The sequence below is a fragment of the Lycium barbarum genome, chromosome 1 (assembly GCF_019175385.1).
Source record: "Lycium barbarum isolate Lr01 chromosome 1, ASM1917538v2, whole genome shotgun sequence".
NCBI lineage: Eukaryota > Viridiplantae > Streptophyta > Magnoliopsida > Solanales > Solanaceae > Lycium > Lycium barbarum.
The window spans coordinates 15,189,021-15,213,486 of NC_083337.1; the positions used below are offsets into that span (position 1 = coordinate 15,189,021).

The 24,466-nt window shown below is 39.8% G+C and overlaps 1 non-coding gene and 1 pseudogene across 1 annotated transcript; both read right to left on the reverse strand.

Moving 5' to 3' along the window:
• Nucleotides 1–604: 604 nt before the first annotated feature.
• Nucleotides 605–20,445, reverse strand: LOC132609937 (uncharacterized mitochondrial protein AtMg00810-like; annotated as a pseudogene).
• A 2,910-nt stretch (nucleotides 20,446–23,355) lies between these two features.
• Nucleotides 23,356–23,461, reverse strand: LOC132619166 (small nucleolar RNA R71). Its single transcript, XR_009574594.1, has one exon. It is a non-coding gene; the product is annotated as a small nucleolar RNA R71 (small nucleolar RNA).
• Between the last annotated feature and the right edge of the window lie 1,005 nt (nucleotides 23,462–24,466).

A 24,466-nucleotide genomic window follows, 5' to 3' on the forward strand; every position in this document is an offset into this window, starting at 1 on the left:
GAATGTTCTAATTTTTTTTTTTTTGTATCATTTCATAAGTATAAAGAATACTTTTTAAACCGCGCATAGCACAGACAAGTTTCTAGTAATAAATATAGACCTTTTGCATCAATAACATCCACTAATACCATGTTGTATTGTGGAAACAAGGGGTGCATTTGAACGTTATAGTAATTTGTAATCAATCTAACTTGTGAAAACTTCATTAGTGCCTCAATTAGCACGAATGTATTACTCCATCCGTCCTAATTTATGTGGTAGTGCTCGAATTATGAGAGGTCAAATAATTTTTTTAAACCGTGATTCTATCATTGTCCTTTAAATATTCTAAATTGTTAATTATTATGACTATAGTAATTTTCTTTCCAAAAATTATTAATTTTATTGTGCTTTAAACCTCAAGCTAGTGGCTTCTTTGATGCCATTCTTCATACAATTCTCCGAGGGAGATTTAAATCCTACGTGAAGAAAGAGTTCTGTTTTGTGCTTTGACATATAAATTATAACAGAGAAAGTACTTCATATTTTCTATCCGTCAGAAGCTGAGAGGAATTCCAAATTAAATCGGAGCACCATGTTAGATTATATGGATATTTAATATAATTTATCCTATTTTTGTACGCTTATGAAATACATCATTATGAGCAATCTGAATAGCACTGCAATTATCACAATAAAGAATAGTGAAGAAGATTGAGGAACATTCATGTCGGCCAATGTCATGACCCATTTCGCAAGTCGTGAGGGCACCCATATTATCCCCCCGGAGGGCGAACCCTTCCCTAATCAAAAACCTTGAAGGAAAGACAAGCATAAATGGATACAACGATTTTAAATAAAGGCCTTCTTTTTTATTAATAAACAATGTGGAACAATTGAAAGTATTACAACTCCCAAAACCTGGTCTTAACTTGTACAGGAGTTGCTAAAAGAATACATTAACCAAGTAGTGACATAACAAACTCTAAGTAAATGAATGAAGCACTGTCTATAGAACATGAAGTAAACAGTATAACATGGGATGAGATTCAGGGCTACAGATCTATCTAATAGCTCACCCCAAGCCTCTGACGAACATCCTCGGGATTAGTTACGAGGTCTCGAACAAAAACCCGGATCAACTTTGTACCCCATAAGGAGTGCATCAAGAGTAGTATGAGTACAACACTAGTACTCGTAGGCATCATAAGCCGACAACGATTAGATAACGCAACAAGTAGGAAGAGATTAACAAGTAGGAGATATAAGCAATCAAGTACAGTCGCAGAACATATTCAAGTATAAGATCAGACTGAGTGTATAAAAATGCCAAGTAAGACAGTCAATAAGTATGAATGAGTGTAGATGTAGTCCAATGCAATAAAATGTAATGCAATGTCCCCCAAGCCTTTTCTCCAATCCGTACACACATGCTAAGGTCGTTGCCTCAAAGTCATGACCCATGGGGAACCTGCAAAGTCTATGTACCACATCGCTCTCAGGCAAAGACCGCAGAAGCTATCAACATATCTCGCTCTCCGGCAAAGACCTCGGAGGCTATCAATCAACTTGCTTTTCAGGAAAGACCTCGGAAGCTATCAATCAACTAGCTCTCCGGTAATGACCTTGGACGCTATCAATCACTTTCTCATCATTGTAACAAAACATGCAGGAAAATGGATGGTATGCCAATGCATAGAAATCATTTAAACAATATCGCAGATCATGGAACCAAAAGATGAATGTCATGAATGTCGAACACAGCTACAGTCATCAATACATAATTCATTCCCTGTTATGAAGTAAGTGTGATATCAGGTAACTAGAAAGATCAATCAACAATCACAAGTTAATAACAAACATGATGGCTAGCCCACATAACAACATTCATACTAAACTAGTGGATTTATCACCACAATTATGCCCGAAAGCCTATCATAGTTTCCCCGTCAACATCTACTATTACATACGATTCTCTAATTGAAGTCTAGCAAGGGTAAGCCGTAACTTACCTCGAAGGCCGAGCAGAAGCCACGAACAATCAAGCCAAAGCCTTCCCTTTGCGAAGAGCCTCTGAACGATCGAAGTCTATTAAATAAGTATTCTTCATCAGAACACGAATCTATGAATGCTCATAATGCCATACTTCTAAGTAGAACCCAAAAACACCACCCCCAAAGTGACCCCAGGCCCACAAGGGCAAAATTAGAACTTTAAGTCAAATCCACCCTACCCATGTTCTAATTAGCCACAATCTTAATTATCATCAACTTCTAATCATAAATGAACCTTCGATTTCATTATTCACCCAAATCCCAAAAATGTGCTAAAAACCCTAAGTCAACACATCTAAAACCCGAATTAAATTGGTAAATTTGTGTTAGGAATAGTTTACCCAATGTTTAATAAGTCTAAATCCACACGAAAGATTCAAATGCCTAAGTCTAAGCATCTAATCACATATAGCCTATATACTCTTAGAATTTGTTTCAACCCAAAGTTTTTATACCTTAATCATGAAAGGAAAGGTAAAACAAAGTAAGGATTCATTGATAATAACTAGGATTGAGCTTAGAAACTTAGCCTTATGAAGAACTTGATTTTCCCCTCTCAAATCTCCCATAACCGAAGTACGGAACTCAAATTATGTGCATGGGAAAATAAGACTTGTAATGGGGATTTTATACACTGGTTCAGTGATCCTCGCAGGTACGAGTCCGCAGGCGCACGCAACACTTGCGGAAAAATATACGCAGGTGCGAGCTTCGTAAAGGACATGCTAGATTGCAGGTGCGGAGGGATACCCGTAGGTGCGACTCTGCACTTGCGCACCCATGCCCGCACCACCAGAAACTTGGAATAAAAGTTAAGTCCCAATTCTGCCAATCCAACACCCGGAACTTATTTGGAACCTTCTGAACACAACCCAAAATGCACTTTTATCATAAAATACATCACGAACACGACCGCGCACTTGGATTTCTCAAAAGAGATCACTTTGACCCGGTGTTGACTCAAGTCAACCCCAACCAAATGAAAACCAAACATCCTAACCCTAGACCCAAAACACACACGGACACCTCGGAACCCAAAGAGTTGAATAATTTAAAACATCTTATTTTGGACCTAACGGAACTATCAAAATTCGGTCCCGGACGCAATTATCCATAAGTTAACTTTTGGCCAACTCTTTCAATTTATTCAACTTAGAAGACTCTAAAATCCTCAAAACCTACCACGACTCCCTGATGGTCTCAAAAACTGTGCCATCCATCCTCGCAAGTCCTAAATACAGGAAGTCGGACTACGAGAAAGGTTATTTTTTAAGGAATAGAGTAAAATTCCTAAAATGAACGAAAGGTTCTTTACATCAGATACCAATTAAACAACCATTCGTCCTCGAACAGAAAAGAAATGAAGAAGGGGAGGGGTACTGAAATCAGTAAGAAGCAGGGAATTTTCTACTACATAAATCAGTCTTGGTCTCTCGTATAGCTTCCTCCACCGGACGGTGCTTCCATTGTACCCTTACTGACATTATCTCCAGAGTTTCTTCACCTTCCCTAAGGATTCCTTTAACATACTAGTGCTCAAAGTCTCACCTCGAATCCATCAAACCAACCAATCAGGGAACACATCTCCTACCATACCACACCTCAACGGGTGTCATGCCAATACTTGAGTGATGGTCGTTGTCGTAAGTAAACTCTGCCACAAGGAAAGAACTAGTCCCCGGGACCACCCAAATCAAATAGGCAATCCTGCAACAAAAACTCTAGAACTGGAAAATGTACTGATCACCTCGGCCTAAAATAATAGAAATGAGTACTTCATGAACTAGGACAATCTCTCTAATGTGGGTCCTTACTATCTTCTCTGAATTGTAGGTAGTCTGAATCGAAATGTAGAGTGTGGACTCAGTTGACCCAACCACAAAACCCAAACATCATCACGCTTGCTCAAGTTTCTTGTAACCCTACCTTGAAGTGCGTAGCTATCCTCTCCTACTAAATATGGTGTTTTTAAGTCATGAAATACCTTCTTAGTAACCGGATGGATGGAAAGTCTAAACTGTGAGTCTCCTCTAAAGTCAACCTAAACAAGTCACCCATACTGGGAACACACAAACGCCCTTCATCCTCAACCCCTTCGCACCAAGAATCGCTTCCCCTTGCTTGGATGATAAAGAATGACAATATTGTAATCCTTAAGTCGCTCTATCCCTCTATGATGTCTCGAATTAGATCTGATGACTGAAAATATGTTGGAGGCTATGATAACCCGCGAATACCTCGCACTGTCTTTCATATAGATTGGGGTGTCGCACTTTACACCAAAATAGTGATTTCCCGGTGTTTCTTGATGAAAAGTGCAGAGAGCGCATCTACGAGAATATGTTCGCATGTGCGAAAGCAAAGAATCTATTTTTTATCCGCAGGGGCAGACTTATTTGGAAAAAGAAATCTCATAAGTGCGAATAGAAATCCGCAGAGGCGGATTCGTAGAAGCAGAAAGCTTCCGTGAATGCGAACATGGCCAAAGAAAGAAATTCATAAAAGCAACGAATTTCTCACATAAGCATGTTCGCAGATGTAGAAATCACTCGGCAGGTGTGGCCGTCGAGCAGTTTCAAATAAATGGGTAAAGGAAAACTTCCTCCCATTTTCAACCATTACAACTCCTCCAAAAGACTCAAATCCTTCACTACCCCACTAATAAAACTCCACACCCCTCATTACTCTCAAATCCCATAACTAAAAATCATAACAAAAAGGAACAAAAACTTTCAGGTGAACATCAGGTTTACGAAGGAAAGGATCTCCATTTTCTTCAAATTTGCTTTATTAAGGTATGCTCTCTTATTTTTTCCTCTAATTTAGAACCGAATTGAAAGATATCTATTATGACTAGCACTGTTAGACCATCATAATGGTTCAAAATCTAGTTGAAAATTGAAGAATAAATTCAGGTGGGGTGTCCAGGGTGGTTTTGTGGATTTTTTTAGAATTTTGGGGGTGTTGTTGCTTGAAACTATGATCAACTGACTCTAATAATCGTGCATGCTTGAGGTGTTGAGGATTTAGAAGTCTAGAATGAGAAATTCATGTCCAACGACTATCTAGAAAATTGAGACCCGGCTATTTTTGCTGGGTTTTTAGGAATTGGGATGAACTCCGCACCTGCGAGAAAAGGACCGAATCTACGCGAAATGTCACGCAGGTGCGGTAGGGACTGAGAATACCCGATTCCATAGATGTAAAAAAAATTCATAGAAGTGGTGTCACATCTGCGGTGCTACTTCTGTAGATGCGATTCCTGAACAGATTTTGGCAAACTAGTGACTTTGTAACTAGTTTGTGTTGGGCTTATTTTATTGGTTTCTTTAGCTTGTTAGATGAGTTTTGAATTGCTTGACATGCTGCTATTATTGGACTAACATGGTTTTGATCATTCTAGGTCCTAGAGTGGTGAAAATGGACCCAAACATGAATGAAATTGTGGCACCAAACTCAAAAATTGCTGAAGAAGATGCAGATGAACAATATGATGCTTTTAGGTTCATGTATCGAGATTTCCATCATCGGTGCTATGATAATCTTCTCACCAAGAAGCTTCTACCAGAAAAAGTATCGTCGTGGAAAAGGTGCCTAAGCTTTTCTCGGACTTTAATAGTCATTTAGAGGCCATCGGTTGGACATGCTTCATTGCCTCCCTGTGTCAAGCAAACGAGGAATGGGTGAGAGAGTTTTATGCCAAAGTGAAATGCACCAGGTTAAAAAATCTCGAGCTTATCATAAGAGGCAAGGTAGTGAGATTTGGGGCCGAAGAGATAAATTCCTTATATAATCTCCCTAATCATCCGCTGGAGCCAACGCAGGAGAAGGACACTTGTTATGATGATTGGGTGGTGTCTAAATTGTGTCCAGCTGGTAAGAAGTGTCCATGGGCTAACAAGAAGAAGGGTATCAAGTCTACCGACTTTACAGTCGAGGCTAGGATATGGCTGTACATCATTACTAGTGGGGTGTCTCATTCCAGGAACATGACTTACTGCACATATGTTCATGCCTTAATGATTGCTTGAATACTTGATGGCATTCCTGTGAACGTTGGCCATTAAGTGGTTCGGAAGTTTAAGGATATTTGATTCAGAATAGTCTGAACTTGATGTTCCCTTTCTTAAATACTGAGATGTGCCGGATTGCTGGGGTGACTGTGATTTCTACAGATCACTGGGTGCCGTCGGATAGACTATTCTACCATTGACGTTGACGAGAGAGGGTAGTGTCTTACAGAGTAAGAAGAGGAAAATAGAGATCAATGTAGAGGATGACTCCTCCTCCCAGCCAGATGGACCCTTCAGAGCACTGGTTCTCAGTCAGAGCATCAGGGACTTGGTGTCCTAACTTCCTTGCAGACCCTCAGAGGCCAGTCCTGACCAGTTTACCAGGATGGAGATGCAGAGGTACTTGGATAGGCAGAAGGAGCAGATCTTATAAGAAGCTGGCAGATTCTGTCACTATTGTTACACCTTGGAAATTTCCCCCGCTAGCGTACAGTGATTAGGCCAATGAAGGGTATGACGTATATGGTGTTTTGACGAGGGACAATGTCCTTTAGACTGGTATTGAGGTGCTAAATAATTGTTAAGAAGGTTCCATAAGGATCGAAGATCAAGCGAAATGATGAGAATAAGACTCAGTGAACTGATGGGTTATACGGTCGATTATACGGACCATATAACATTATACGACCGTATAATGGACTGTAAAAGAGTCACAGAATAAGGTTGTTGAAGGGATGATTTTACGGTCAATTATACGGACCGTATAAAATTATACGGCCCGTATAATGTACCGTCAAGTTGACACAGAAAAGGGGTAGTCACTGGAGCAGTTTTACGGTCGATTATACGGACCGTATAATGATGTCGGGATGGATTTCAATTTTTAAATAAGGACCCAAGCTCATTTTATTTATTTCATCTTCTCTCTCCACGACCCAACATCTCTCTAGAACTTTCCAAAACTCTTCCAATACAAGAATCCAAGTGAAAATCAAGATCAACAACACCCAAATCCGTGAAATCAAGAGTGTGAAATTCATCAAAGTCCATCTACACCAAGAAATTGCAAAGGAAGTGAAGTAGGGTTTTTTGTATAAAGGGGTATTGCTACTCAAGACTTGTTCAACCACCATCTAAGGTAAGTTTCATGACCATCTCATGTTGGTTAAGGTATTGGAAGGTCAAAATACTTGAATTATAGAAAGGCATAGCAAATGGGTCATAAATGGGTAAATAGTGCGAGTGGTTGAATGGTAATTGGATTGAATCATGAATGTTGATGTGTTGTGATTATGAATACGTTATAAATGATGTTTATATCATGAAACAAGTATTAAATGCGCGAAAACACAATAATGAGTTATAAGGATAAATGTGGGAAAATTGGAGAAAAATGGTGGAATGTGGTAAATATATATATATGATGGTTGTTGGATGCAATATTGTGGATGATGTTGTGAATGTTGGGAGTTGATATAGATTATGGGAAAAGTAGTATAGATAAAGGAAGTGCTGCCCAATTTTCTCTAGAAATAGTGACGCATTCCCTTAGTCGATTAACTAACGTCTATATGAATTCTCTCTTGAGGGTAACGACGTGACGTTAAAGGAGAGCAAGTGAACGATAGCTTAGCTAAACGACAAAGGTATGTGAGGCTAATCCTTTCTTTCAAATGGAATGAATCTTATGACACGATTCTCCTTTCTTCCTATGACTCTTCTATATCCCGGAAAGCCAAGAGCCTACGATCATGACTAGTTATATATATATATATATATATATATATATATATGAGACAAGAACTATGCTATGAGCCCAATAACGATATAATGTTTCCATAAAGTAGATGATGTCATTCGGTGTGTACACTCACCTTATATACTAATCCCATCAAGGTGAGGCAGGATGTTCACAAATGTTCATAATGGAATCGAGGGTTCACGACCTTACGTCACCTCGACAAAGGATAGTTGTTCTAGAGTCTTTATGCATGTACTATGATAAGCATATTATGATGACATTACACTGTGCCTATGCACGGACAACACCACTAGTGGGCGGCATGAGATGGTACCCCAGACGCGGGAGGCCTGGACGCGAGCTAATGTTACTGATTATCACACCGCACCTATATGGTCGGGCAGTTTAGAAATATATACATATGATATGCATACACGAGATGATGATAAGCATAAAAGTAAGTCAGCATGCATTGCTTTTCATATGATTCCCAGTCAAGTACAGTTGCTCCATGCTTGATGCCTCCTTTACTTTCTCGATGTGTTGTTATTGTTCATACCTCTCATACTCAGTACAACATTCATACTGACGTCCGTTTTATTTGGACGCTGTGTTCATGCCAACCGGTAGACAGGGAGGCGAGCTCGATCCGGATTCTTAGGAGCTGTCAGCTGATTGAAAGCACTCCATTGTCCGGAGGTGCTTATGATTATCCTTTTGGTACATACGTATATTTTGGGCATGACGGAGTCTTGTTCCGTCTACATGTATAGTATGTTAGTAGAGGCTCGTAGATGCGTACTATGGGTTAGATGGTCTCACAAGTTTATTACAGCATGCATGTACATATTATATATATTATTTTGATGGCCTAATGAGGCATTTGTATATATATATATATATAGACAAATTGTGTTTTCCACCCAAAAACGATTTTCATACAATCATGAATGATGAAGAAGCGTAAATTACTATGACAAGTGAGGAAATAAGGGGTGCTCGGTGGTCAGCCTCGGGTACCCGTCGCGGCCCTTAGCTGGGTCATGACAGAAGTGGTATCAGAGAGGTTCAGTCCTAGGAAGTGTCTACGAGCCGTATCTAGTAGAGTCTTATTTATTGTGTGTTGCGCGCCATGCTAATAAATAAGAGACTACAGGGCATTTTGGAAAAATGACCATCTTTCATCTTAGGAGATCGTGCGATAGAGCTGTATTATAGGATTATTCCCTCCCTAATGGTGCATTATAATTTCAGCAAAGCTGATGAAAGGAAAGGCTACGGCAGCCTAGAAGGGCAAGATGGTGACTGAAGCAGGGCTTGATCGAGGGCCGTCTGTAGATGTAGAGGAGGGCGAACCCCAGAATAAGGCCCCACCTCAGTTTTCCCATACCTCGCCCACTTTTGAAGATCAGAGGGGAGCTTCAACTTTAGCTCCAGCACCCCCCGTTCCTCCTCCGGACGCCTCGGGCCAAGAGATAAGACAGGATATTCTTCTACTGACTCAATTGGTAGCCGCTCAAGCTCAGCGGCAGGATGTGGGCCACGATAACAGGGGTTGGAGAAAGAGGGTTAGTTCTTCAGGGTTTGATCATGAGTGTAGGGGTGCTCCGAGGCAACAATTCTCTAGTCACTCGGTTCGTACAACAAGTGGTGCTCCTCCGCAGTTTCCTAAACCCAGATTTGATGGATCTACTTATTCTAAGTCACCCCAGAGTCTCAGAGTTTCCGGTTCTCGGATTCGGAGTGGTTCTAGTCAGACGAGATCCCCGGTACCACGATGTACTCAGTGTCGCAAGTTACATTGGGGACCGTGCCTCTTGGGCTCGGATGTTTGTTATACCTGTGTTCGACCAGGCCATATCATGCGCGACTGCCCATAGAGGCGTGGTAGAGATAAGGTTCGACCTATGGGGTTAGTAGCTGGCTCTTCGTCATCGGTACGCCCCATAAGGCCAAGGCCACAGATGGTAGTAAGTGGTGATAGAGACCAAAGAGGTACACCCAACCCAAGTGGATTCCAGCATCACATCCATGCTTTAGCTGAGCGACAGGATCCTGAGACTTCCCCCAATATTGTTCCATTTATATTGTTAGTATCCTCTTATGATACGTGTGCATCGATTGATTCAGATCCTAGGCTGCCATGTATCACCTCCGTTGTGATGATTGTGTTGAGGTAAAAAATATGAGCCAATCCGACAATTTGAGATGACCATATTTGTTAGTAGCCTAGTGATAGCCAGAATCATGATTTACGAGTAAGTTGATTGACAGCGAGTAAATATAAATAATATGTGTATGTATATAGATATCGGAATTCGAGACCGAGTGTGCAGGCACAACTTATGGGACAAACTCCACTATATATATTCTTTAATGGTTTGGGATCGTTATGCTTACGAAAGAAACTCCGCTAAATTTTCCTAGAATCTAAGGGAGATAAGGTATAAGCTTGTGACATGTCCCGACGAGAAATGATGATGTGCAACAGGGTAATGGCAGGACGAGATTAAGTTAGGAGTATCATTGACAACTACAAGAGATTAGTAACAGTAATTATGAGATCGACAATGATATGGTAGAGAGAAATACTAGGGTAAATTAGGAAGACCGGTAGTGCTGAAGCACAACGTAGAAGAGAAAAGGTAACTCCAATAGAGTGCGATACCGAGGTATTGATTGGAGGGATAAGCACGAGAAAGACACGATAAGCTTACTAGCGAATAAAGTGACAGTACCCGGAGACAGAGGTACGAACACAAAGGGTTATGATGAAGGAGAACACATTGATAAAATGACTTATATGGTAAATGTAATAGAACTGATTAGGAAGAGTAAAAAATTGATCATAAATGGGAGAAAACAAGATAAATTGAGGGGGAAAGGAATGTAGAGGAATAAGGATAGGAATAGGAAGAGAAGGAAAGGCGCTGCAAAGTACGCGCACCTGAGAAGTAGTCATGTTACGATTAAAGGAAAATGTATCTCCTATGAATATCCTATACCAAGTTAGAGCAAGTAAAGTATATGAAGTGATGAGCTAGAAGGAAGAAAGATGGACCTCTCCAAATGTGTATCGATTACAGGCAATTGAACAAAGTGATAATAAAGAATAAATACCCTCTTCCCAGAATCGATGATTTATTTGATCAACTGCAGGGTGCCAAATGGTTTTCAAAATCGACTTGAGGTCGGGTTACCATCAAGTGAGAGTTAGAGAAGCGGATATTCCCAAAACAGCTTTCAGAACGAGATATGCCACTATGAATTTCGGGTGATGTCGTTTGGGTTGACTAACGCTCCGGCAGTGTTCATGAATCTAATGAACAATGTGTTCAGGCCACTCTTGGACTTGTTTGTGATAGTGTTTATTGATGATATCCTAGTATACTCTCGCACAGAATCAGAACATGTAGATCATTTGAGGATTGTTCTTGGCATTCTCCGAGCCCGAGAATTATATTCGAAATTTTCAAAGTGCGAGTTTTGGCTAAATTCTGTGACATTTCTGGGCCGTGACATTTCTGGGCCATGTTATTTCAGATGATGGCATTCGAGTCGACACTCAGAAAATTGAAGCCGTGAAGACTTGGCCAAGGCCTACGACGCCTACGGAAGTTAGTAGTTTTCTTGGACTAGCAGGCTACTATAGAAGATTCGTAGAGGGATTCTCATCTATTTCCGCTCCATTGACGAAGCTAACCTAGAAGTAAGCTAAATTCCAGTGTAGTGATGCTTGTGAGCATAGTTTCCAAGAGTTGAAAGACAAACTGACCTCTGCTCCAGTTTTAACACTTCCAGAAGGGTCAGATGGCTATGTTGTGTATTGTGACGCTTCCAGTGTCGGACTAGGATGCGTGGTGATGCAGTATGGTAAAGTTATTGCATATGCTTCGAGACAATTACGAAAACACGAAAAGAGTTATCCAACTCATGATCTCAAATTGTTCGCGGTTATTCATGCCTTAAAAATGTGGAGACACTATTTGTATGGTGTGCACGTGGATATCTATACAGACCACAAAAGTCTTCAATACATTTTCAAGCGGAAAGAGTTGAACCTGTGGCAGAGGCGGTGGTTAGAATTGTTAAAAGATTATGATGTGAACATTTTGTACCACCCCGGAAAGACAAATGTGGTAGCCGACGCACTTAGCCGCCGATCGATGGGCAGTTTATGTGAAGTCCCTCCGGGAAAGAAAGAGATGGTTCGAGAGATCCACCAACTAGCTAATCTTGGAGTACGTGTAATGGATTCGGGCGATGCAGGGATTAGCATTAATGATCCCACAGTTTCATCTCTGAGCATAGAAGTGAAAGAGCGGCAATATGAAGACCCTCAATTGTGTCATTACAGAGACGTATCTCATGGAAAAGAGAAGTCTTCATTTGAAGTTTCTATGGATGGGGTTCTTAGGTACCGAAGCAGGTTATGTGTGCCGAATGTGGCAGAATTGCGCCGTCGAATATTAGAGGAAGCCCATTATTCCCGGTATTCTATTCATCTAGGTGCAACCAAAATGTACCATGATCTCAAATTGATATATTAGTGGGATGGAATGAAGAGAGACATAGAAGAATTTGCAGCACAATGCCCAAACTGCCAGCAAGTAAAGCAGAACATCAAAAGCCAGGAGGCTTATTGCAAGCAATAGAAATATCTACTTGGAAATGAGAAGTGATCAACATGGATTTTATCGTGGGATTACCTCGCTCCCGTGGCAAGTATGATTCTATATGGGTGATCGTGGATAGATTGACAAAAGCAACCCATTTTCTCCCAGTTAGTACTACATACTCAGCCGAAGATTAGGCGAGGTTATATCTCAAGAAAATTGTGCGCCTTCATGGTATTCCATTGTCTATTATTACTGATAGAGGAGCACAGTTCACGACCAAGATTTGGAAGTCTTTTTAAGAGGGTCTAGGTACGCAAGTGAAGCTTAGCACAGCATTTCATCCGCAGACTGATGGACAAGCCGAGCGTACTCTTCAGACCTTAGAAGATATGCTGCGAGCATGCGTGCTAGATTTCAGTGGAAATTGGGACGATCACTTACCGCTAGTTGAATTTACGTATAACAATAGCTATCATTCCAACATTCAAATGGCTCCATATGAAGCCTTATATGGAAGGAAGTATAGATCTCCAATTGGATGGTTTGAAACAGGAGAGGCACAATTGATAGGCCCCGAATTGATTCAACAAGCGGTGGAAAAAGTTAAGGTGATCCGAGATCGATTGCTAACAGCCCAAAGCCGCCAAAAGTGTTATGCGGACAATCGCTGACGAGATCTGGAATTTCAAGTTGGCGATTGGGTGTTTCTGAAGGTATCACCGATGAAAGGGGTGATGAGATTTGGCAAGAAAGGGAAGCTAAGCCCTAGATACATCGGACCCTATGAAATCATTAGTAAGGTGGGTCAGGTAGCTTATGAATTAAATTTGCCTTCGGAGCTTGAATCGGTCCATCCAGTATTTCATGTTTCGATGCTCCGCAAGTGTATTGGAGACCCTACAAGGATAGTTCCGGTTGATGATGTCCAAGTGACAGAACAACTAGCATACGAAGAAGTGCTTGTTACCATTTTAGATAGACAGGTGCGAAGGCTCTGGAATAATGAAGTAGCTTCAGTCAAAGTTTTATGGCGGAACAACAATCGGGAAGAAATGACTTGGGAGGCCGAAGAGAAGATGAGATCCGAGTACCCCCATTTGTTCCAACCCCCAGGGGATATCCAAGCTGAGACGTCAATGGTATAAGGTATGTATGCTTTATTTTACTCTTTGGGTTGTGTGTGGCCATAGATATGTTGATATTGTAATGTAGCCCCGTGAGGCAATGATATTATGGGCTATTGTGACAGGTTGGTAGTGCCAAATTACAGGGGAAGCTCTGGCAAAAAATTTCTAGAATCCCGAGTGTTTAACATTCGGGGACGAATGTTCCAAAGGGGGGAAGAATGTTACACCTTAGAAATTCCCCCGCTAGCGTACAGTGATTAGGCCAATGAAGGGTATGACGTATATGGTGTTTTGACGAGGGACAACGTCCTTTAGACTGGTATTGAGGTGCTAAATAATTGTTAAGAAGGTTCCATAAGGATTGGAGATCAAGCGAAATGACGAGAATAAGACTCAGTGAATTGATGGGTTATACGGTCGATTATACGGACCGTATAACATTATACGGCCGTATAATGGACAATAAAAGAGTCACAGAATAAGGTTGTTGAAGGGATGATTTTACGGTCAATTATACGGACCGTATAAAATTATACGTCCCGTATAATGTACCGTCAAGTTGACACAGAAAAGGGGTAGTCACTGGAGCAGTTTTACGGTCGATTATACGGACCGTATAATGATGTCAGGATGGATTTCAATTTTTAAATAAGGACCCAAGCTCATTTTATTTATTTCATCTTCTCTCTCCACGACCCAACATCTCTCTAGAACTTTCCAAAACTCTTCCAATACAAGAATCCAAGTGAAAATCAAGATCAACAACACCCAAATCCATGAAATCAAGAGTGTGAAATTCATCAAAGTCCATCTACACCAAGAAATTGCAAAGGAAGTGAAGTAGGGTTTTTTGTATAAAGGGGTATTGCTACTCAAGACTTGTTCAACCACCATCTAAGGTAAGTTTCATGACCATCTCATGTTGGTTAAGGTATTGGAAGGTCAAAATACTTGAATTATAGAAAGGCATAGCAAATGGGCATAAATGGGTAAATAGTGCAAGTGGTTGAATGGTAATTGGATTGAATCATGAATGTTGATGTGTTGTGATTATGAATACGTTATAAATGATGTTTATATCATGAAACAAGTATTAAATGCGCGAAAACACAATAATGAGTTATAAGGATAAATGTGGGAAAATTGGAGAAAAATAGTGGAATGTGGTAAATATATATATATGATGGTTGTTGGATGCAATATTGTGGATGATGTTGTGAATGTTGGGAGTTGATATAGATTATGGGAAAAGTAGTATAGATAAAGGAAGTGCTGCTCAATTTTCTCTAGAAATAGTGACGCATTCCCTTAGTCGATTAACTAACGTCTATACAAATTCTCTCTTGAAGTTAATGACGTGACGTTAAAGGAGAGCAAGTGAACGATAGCTTAGCTAAACGACAAAGGTATGTGAGGCTAATACTTTCTTTCAAATGGAATGAATCTTATGACACGATTCTCCTTTCTTCCTATGACTCTTCTATATCCCGGAAAGCCAAGAGCCTACGATCATGACTAGTTATATATATATATATATATATATATATATATATATATATATATATATATATATATATATATATATATATATGAGACAGGAACTATGCTATGAGCCCAATAACGATATAATGTTTCCATAAAGTAGATGATGCCATTCGTTGTGTACACTCACCTTATATACTAATCCCTTCAAGGTGAGGCAGGATGTTCACAAATGTTCATAATGGAATCGAGGGTTCACGACCTTACGTCACCTCGACAAAGGATAGTTGTTCTAGAGTCTTTATACATGTACTATGATAAGCATATTATGATGACATTACACCGTGCCTATAAGGCCGGGCAGCACCGTTAAGGCGGGCGGCTTTCAGATGATTACACCGTGTCTATATGGCACGGCCAGCACCACTAGTGGGCGGCATGAGATGGTACCCCGGACGCGGGCTAATGCTACTGATTATCACACCGCACCTATATGGTCGGGCAGTTTAAAAATATATACATATGATATGCATACATGAGATGATGATAAGCACAATAGTAAGTCAGCATGCATTGCTTTTCATATGATTCCCAGTCAGGTACAGTTGCTCCATGTTTGATGCCTCCTTTACTTTCTCGATGTGTTGTTATTGTTCATGCCTCTCATACTTAGTACAACATTCGTACTGACGTCCGTTTTCTTTGGACGCTGTGTTCATGCCCACAGGTAGACAGGGGGGCGAGCTCAATCCGGATTCTTAGGAGCTGTCAGCTGATTGAAAGCACTCCATTGTCCGGAGGTGCTTATGATAATCCTTTTGGTACATACGTATATTTTGGGCAGGACAGAGTCTTGTTCCGTCTACATGTATAGTATGTCAGTAGAGGCTCGTAGATGCGTAGTGTGGGTTAGATGGTCTCACAAGTTTATTACGGCATGCATGTATATATTATATATATTATTTTGATGGCCTAATGAGGCATTTGTATATATATATAGACTAATTGTGTTTTCCACCCAAAAACGATTTTCATACAATCATGAATGATGAAGAAGCGTAAATGACTATGACAAGTGAGGAAATAAGGGGTGCTCGGTGGTCAGCCTTGGGTACCCGTCGCGGCCCCTAGCTGGGTCATGACAACTATGCTGAAGTCAGCCTATAGCACCATAACCACTGCCCATGCCACTCTTCGGGAGGACTTTGATAAGGAGAAGAAGAACAAGACGAAGAGTAAGCTTATGGTGAAGATGTGGAGAGGCATCAAGGCGATCTTCAAGTGGGGAAATCTGCGGAAGAGATTTCCGATCAGGGATACAAATGACGATGAGGATTATTCCTTCCTATTAGAGGATAATGCCGACACTGAAGATAATGATGATGCTGGCGGTGATGAGGCCCAGAGCTCGGCTCTGCAGGGATGAGACTTTTCTGCCGTCTGTTACTTGATGGAGGTCTTTTAAGAGTCCTTTGCACTATTTTCTTGTTTCTTTGTTTTGGACATTTTGTGCAGTGATGGCACTGCATTGTTGATGTTTAGGATGATTTGTTAATTTGTGCCTGTTTTGCTGACTTGTGCCCTCGTGGGGTTTTATATTTGATGCTAGACTTATGCCCTTGCCAGGCTTTAATCTTATGCATGGATGAAGATTTGATTTATATAGATACTAATCTGAATGACGTAGGTGAATCGGCTAGAAAGCAATTTGAATCGATTAGATACCAATTTGAATAAAGTAGCACAAAAGGAATGAAGGAATAGAAGTTTCCTAAATGTTCTATAGCTTCTCGAGGATGGGTACAGATGTCTACGTACCAATCCACAGATTCTAATAGATATTACTCTTATACTCGTGAAAGCGGTGAGCCTCAGGCTCTGACACCAACTTGTCACGACCCATCCTGCAAGTCGTGAGGGCACCGACACTATCCTTCCTGGTAGACAAACCCCCCCTTAATCACAAACCTTGAACGAAAGACAAGCTTAAATGAATACAACGATTTTATATAAAGACCATTTTTTTTTATCAATAAACAGTGCAGAACAATTAAAAGTATTACAACTCCCAAAACTTGGTTTTACCTTATAGAAGAGCTGCTAAAAGAATACATTAACCAAGTATTGACATAACAAACTCTAATTAAAGGAATAAAGAACTGTTTGAAGCAGACAGTATAACATGGGAATAGATTCAGGGCTGTAGATCTGTCTAATAGATCACCCCAAGCCTCCGTCGAACATCATCGGGATCAGTCGCGAGGTCTCAAAATATAACTTGGATCAACTTTGTACCCCATAAAGAGTGCACCAAGAGTAGTATGAGTACACTAGTACTCGTAGGCATCATAGGCCGACAACGATTAGATAACACATATAAGTAGGAAGAGATTAACAAATAGGACATATAAGCAATCAAGTACAGTCATAGAACATATTCAAGAATAACATCAGATTGAGTGTATAAAAATGCCAAGTAAGACAGTCAATGAGTAAATTAATGAGTGTAGATGTAGTGCAACGCAATGGAATGTAATGCAATGCCCCTCAGGCCTCCTCTCCAATCCGTACACATATGCTAAGGTCTTTGCCATAAAGTCATGATCCATGGGGGACCCGCAAAGTCCATGTACCACATCGTTCTCCGGCAAAGACTTAGGAAGCTATCAACATATCTCATTCTCCGACAAAGACCTCGAAGGTTATCAATCAACTCTTTGTCCGTCAAAGACCTCCGAAGCTATCAATCCACATACTATCCGACAAAGACCTCAGAGGCTATCAATCAAGTCGTTCTCCAACAAAGACCTCGGAGGCTATCAATCACTTTCTTACCATTGTAATAAAATATGCATGAAAATGGATAGTATGCCAATGCATAGAAGTAATTTAAACAATATCACAGATCATGGAACCAAAAGACGCATATCATGAATGCTGAACACAACTCAAGTCATTAATACATAATTCATTCCCTTTTATGAAGTAAGTGAGATATCAGGTAACTAGCAGGATCAATCAAAAATCCCAAGTTACTAACAAACATAGTGGTAAGCCCACATAACAACATCCAATACCAAACCAGTGGATTTACCACCACAACCATGGACGAAGGCCTATCATGATTTCCCCTTCAACATCTATTGTTACATATAATTCTCTAATCAGAGTCTAATAATGGTAAGCCGTAACCTACCTCGAAGGCCAAGCGGATGCCACAAACAATTAAGCCAAATTCTTTCTTTTACGAAGAGTCTCTGAACGATCGAAGTCTATCAAATAAGTATTCTATGTTAGAACACAAATCTATAAACACCCATAATGCCATACTTCTAAGTGGAACCCAAAAACACCACCCTAAAGTGACCCCGGCCCACAGGGGCAAAATAAAAACTTTAAGTCAAATCCACCCTACCCATTTTCTAATTAGACACAATCTTAATTATCATCAAATTCTAATCATAAATGAGCCTTCAATTTCATTATTCACCCAAATCCCAAAATGTGCTAAAACCCTAAGTTAACACATCCAAATCCCATAATCTTAACCCTAGATCCACAAGAAAGATTCAAATGCCTAAGTCTAAGCATCTAATGAAATATAACCCATATACTCGTAGAAGTGGTTTCAATTAAGTTTTTCTACCTTAATCATGAAAGTAAAGGTAAAATAAAGTAAGGATTCATTGATAATAACTAGGAATGAGCTTAGAAACTTACCTCATGAAGAACTAGAATTCCCTCTCTCAAATCTTCCGAAACTGAAGTGTGGAACTCAAATTATGTTAATGGGAAAATAAGACTTGAAATAGGGGTTTTATACACTAGTTCAGCGATCCTCGCAGGTGTGAGGCATCGCTCGCAAGCGCAACACTGCACCTGAGAAAAAATATCCGCAGGTGAGAGCTTTACAAAGGACATGCTAGATCGTATGTGCGGACGAATACCCGCAGCTGCGACTCCGCACTTGCGCACCCATGATCGCAGGTGCGAATGCATCAGAAACTTGGAATAAAAGCTAAGTCCCAATTCTTCCAATCCAACACCCAAAACTCATTCGGAATCTTCCGAACATATCCCAAAATGCACTTCTACCATAAAACATGCCACGAACACGTCCGCACACTCGAATTTCTCCAAAGAGATCACCTTGCCTTAGCGTTGACTCAAGTCAACCTTAATTAAACCAAAACCAACATTTTAACCATAGACCCAAAACATACACGGACACCTCGGGACCCGAATCAAGAGATTAATAATTCAAAACATCTCATTATGGACCTAACGAAACTATTAGAATTCAATCTCGAACGCAATTATCGAAAAGTCAACTATTGGTCAACGCTTTTCACTTATTCAACTTTGAAGGCTCTAAAAACCTCAAAACCTTCTAAGACTCGCCCGATGGACTCAAAAAGTGTGTCACCCATCCCCGCAAGTCCTAAATACAGGAAGTCGAACTAGGGGAAAGGTTTTTTTAGAAGGAAAAGAGTAAAAATGCACAAAATGACTGAACGGTCGTTACATCCAACAACCAACAAAGCCATATTATCTCAGCCGTAGTGTCAACAAGTGCTCGATATTCTAATTTGGTGCTTGATCGGGATGCAATTGTTTGTTTCTTACTTCTCCACGATATAAGAAAATCGCCTAGAAAAATAATAACCTGCAGTAGAACGTCTATTGACGGGATCATGCCTCCAATTAGCATCAATATATGTTTGTAATTTAAGGGAAGAATTAGCAGAAAAATCAAGCCCCTAGAAAATAGTTTATTTGACATAATGAAGAATGCGAAGAACAACAACATAATGAGTAGAACGAGGTGCGGTCATGAATTGACTAACTATGTGAACAACATAAGCAGTATTTGGATGAGTAACAGTCAGATAGATAAGACTACCAACAAGTGTCCAATAAAGAGTGGCATTAGAGAATAAAGGACCATCAGTAGGAGAAAACCGCACATTAGGCTCAAGAGGTGTGCTCTCTATTTTATTATCGCTAATACCCACTTTTGATAACAAATCAGAAGCATATTTAACTTGAGATAGAGAAATTCCATCATCAGATGTGAGAACAAATTCCATCATCAGACGTGAGAACTTCGAGGCCCAATAAATAATTGAGAGAACCCAAATCCTTCATCTCAAAATTGGTACTTAAGAATTCTTTAACCTCTTAAATGCCAACAGTACCATCACCAGTGATAATCATATCATCCACATAAAGAAGCAAAAGAACAATACCTTGTGTTGTCTTGCATACAAAAAGAGAACTATTATGTGGGTTATAAGAGAATCCTAGTTTGCTCAATATAGAATTAAACTTGGCATATTAAGCCAATGGAGCTTGTTTCAAATCATACAATGCATGGCGAAGATGACATACTTTATTGGAAGGAAAACTATATCCCAGTGGTGGTTTCATGTAACCTTCTCTTCTAAATATCCATTAAGAAAAGCACGTTTGACATTAATTTGAGAAAGTCCCCATAGTTTAGTTGTTGCGACATCAAAAAGGGTCCAAACAGAGGTAACACAAGCTACTAGAGCAAAGGTCTCCTCTTAATCAATTCCATACTCTTGAGTGAATACTCAAGCGATCAATTGAGCCTTGTATCTTTCAACAAATCCATCAGATTGTGTCTTAATCGTGTAGATACACTTGTAATCAACAAGAGTTTTTTTAGAAGGATGGTCAACTAAGTCCCCAAGTATGAGTCTTTTCAAAGGCCTGCAATTCTTCTTTCACAGTTTGCTGCAAACAAGGATCTGTAGATGCCTCTCTGTAGGTACAACACTCATGTATGTTAACCATGATACAATAACACCGATAATCACGCCGATAACTAGGATGATTTTCTCTCTTTCTTGATGCTTAGAAGAGGATACAGTGTTATCAGGAAAAAGAGAAGATGAGGGTACCTCAGGATCAGTATTAGTATCAAGTGTCGGGATTTCAATTGGAGATTCATCATGAGAAGTGGATGTTATACTATTCTCATAAACTAGACTATCAGATGGGGCTTAATCAAAGGAAATGATTGAACCATGGGATGCAATGTTTAACTCACTAGATGGACCTGCATCAATATCACTTTGAAAGAGCTCAACAGAAGGATTAGAAAGGAATGATACGCGGCTAGATGGAATAGACTCAAACTTTGATAGTGAGAAAATTCAATATGTTCCCAAAAGACAACATGACGAGAAATGTGAATAAGATTTGACACAGGATCCCAAAATGAAACAAACTCGAGCACGAGGTTATAATTTTGTGTATTCATGTGGTTGAAGATGGACAAAACAAGCACAACCAAATACTTTAAGTAATAGAGTCAGGAGCTACCTTATAAAGTGGTTCATAAGGAGATACGTTTCCAATAATAGATGATTGATGTGCCGAGAATTGAGGCACAATTGATACCTTTTAACGAGAAGTTTTACTTGTTTTTAGAGAAGTGGGTGTGGTTTTAATGTGTTTTTGTCATGTTTCAGGTGAATCATAGAGTTTGGGTTCAAGAAGTAGAAGTTACAGAAAAGTTGCACTGAAGCTGGATTTTCACGGTCCGTAGAAAGTTGCATGGACCGTAGTTCTGGTCGTACAAAAAGTGGCAAAGTAACAGAATGTCACAGTGGATAGATGCTGAACCACGGACACTTATACGAACCGTACAATATTGTACGGGCCGTATAAGTAGATGTGACGATTTTGGAAGATGTTTCACGGGCAGGATTGTACGAGCCGTATAAAGTTATACGAATCGTGGAAGGCCAGTTCGTATCATTCTCTGCAGACACATGGATGAAGGCCGTATAAGTCTTATATGGTCCGTGAAAAGTTGTACGAACCGTATAAGTGCCGCCTGGGACTTAAGTGCAAATTCTGTAATTTTACGTTTTGAAACCTATAAATAGTCCATTATAGGGTTTTAATTGTTATCAGTTATTATATTTTGACTTTTGGCTTAGAACATAAAATACTCTCTAGATTTTTAAGGTTCAAACATCAATTCAAGTATTATCAATTCCTCTTTTCTTCCAAAGTAAGCAATTATGAATTCTTCAATTTCTTATTTCTTGTTCTTTGTCATGAGTAGCTAAATTCCCTTACTAGGGTTTTGAGCCCAATGAAGGGTGTTTAGTGATTGAAATACACATAATAGATTATTAGGGTTTATTTATTCTTCATTCTTCATTCATAATTAATGGTTGCAAACATTGATTAAATCCATAAAACCTTGATTTATTTGGGAAAATAATTAGGGTTGGTAAGAATAAATAACAAGGATTCAAAGCTTTAAACTTTGTTTAATAAATTCACTTAGGAATAAGAAGAATTTACTTGGCATGATTAATCGTTCTTCATAGTTACTTTCTTATATTTGGGAGATTCATCGAAAGAGATAATCTTTATTTATTGGGAAATAGTAGAGATTCATATAGAAATTAAGTGCATTCATATAATGATCCATTAGAAGTATATCAAGATCAATATCCATGATCATACACTCTATCTAACGGGGACACAACCTTAGTTTCTTTTACCATAAATTTCCACCAAAGCAAGTAGATAGCAATTAGTCATAGAAAAACCAACTATTACCAAAATCATCGGATTAAGACATTAGACCTAAACTTAGCATCCTACGACTTCAGTAACCTTTTCACACCATATTATCTGTGGGATTTGACCCCAACCTTGTTGGGTTACTATATTTGACAACGTCCGCATTATACCATAAATAAGTGTAATTTGAGCATATCAAAATTTTGGTACCGTTGCCGAGGAATACGGTTTTGAAATTACTAAATAGTGTTTGCTTTGATTGAAGTCTTTCGCTTATTCCATCACACCTTGTTTGCTACTCTGTGTAAACCAGGTGAACATGAATCAGAATCAGCAAAATCAATGTGCTGGTAACCAGGGGAATCGGTTGAACAATCAGGCGAATGAATCAAATGATGAGAATATTTTCACTGATCTTGTTCCGGAGGAGGACTATGCATCTGCTATTGTTCAGCCTCGAGTTGCAGCTGCTAGTGTGAAAATTGACTCCTCTCTATGCCAGTTGTTGAAGCTTGAGGGATACTTTCGGAACTCTACCGAGAATGACCCTCAACATCATTTGCAGAATTTTGTGGATGTGTGTGCTAATCACATCCAGAACAACATTCTACAAGATGCTATTCGGCTGAGGTTGTTCAAATATTCCTTAACTGGAGAGGCAAGAACGTGGTTTGAGAAGCTACCCCGAAATTCGATTACTTCATGGGCAGAGATGGTGACAGCTTTTCTCACAAAATGGTACCCCCCCCCCCCCTAGCAAGAAGGCTGAAATTCGTGACAAGATCTATGAATTTAAGCAGCGACCGGGGGAACAACTATATGAAGCCTGGGAGAGATTCAAGGAGTATTTGCAGAAGAGTACGAATCATGGTTTTCCGAATCACATATTAATGGAGAAGTTCTACTGAGGGCTAGATCCAGTTACGCAGTTAGTCGCTAATAATGCAGTTGATGGTTGTTTCATGAACAAATCTTATCGACGAGTGAACAACATACTTAACAAGCTAACGACTCATAATCAGGCTTGGCACTTAAACAATGCAGATGTGGTACCGTATGGTAGTGCTATGATCCAGAATATAGTATAGGAGAATCAAGATACCCATCAAACATTGGCAGAACGTGCAACAAATATTTCCTTGCTAACAAAGAAGTTTGATGAATCCCAGATCAAGAAGGTAAATATTTGTGAGGATGATACAGTTTTGCCAAAAGGGATGCTCCATACTCAAGATGGTCTGTTCCATGATGGACCCCCTATGCAGATGGAAGATGCTAATTATGTTAATAACTCTCAAGGGGGTTACCAAAGACAGAACTACCAAGGTGGTTATCAGAATCAGAATCAATGGAGACCTCAGCAAGGTCAAGGTGCTTCTAACAACTCTGGGAACTACAACAATAATTATGGTGGTAAGAACCAAGGGAGCTATAACAACGGTAAAAATTTTGGGAACAAGAGTTCCAATCCTTATATACCACCGAAAGGGCAGTCAACAGAGCAAGGTAGTTCGAAGGTTGAATCAATGCTTGAGAAGATTCTGGCCAATCAGTCTAAGTCTGAGAGGACTTTATCTGTGCTGACAGAGACAGTGGGTTCCCATACAGCGGCTATTCAGAAGCTTAAGTCACAGATGAGGGATATTTCTAGAGAGCAGCACCCTCCTAAAAATGGAGGATGTTACACCTTGAAAATTTTCGCGTCGATTACGTCGTAAGCAAACTAATGTAAGTCCAGAGAGGCTATGATACCCCTATCAGGTTAAAGAAAGACTTTCGACAATCATTAAGCATGTACCCTAAAGGTTTTGAGGCTAAGATAATCGAAAAGAGTACTTTTCGTGAAAGTTTGTTGACTGGGCAGAGATACGGCCCAACA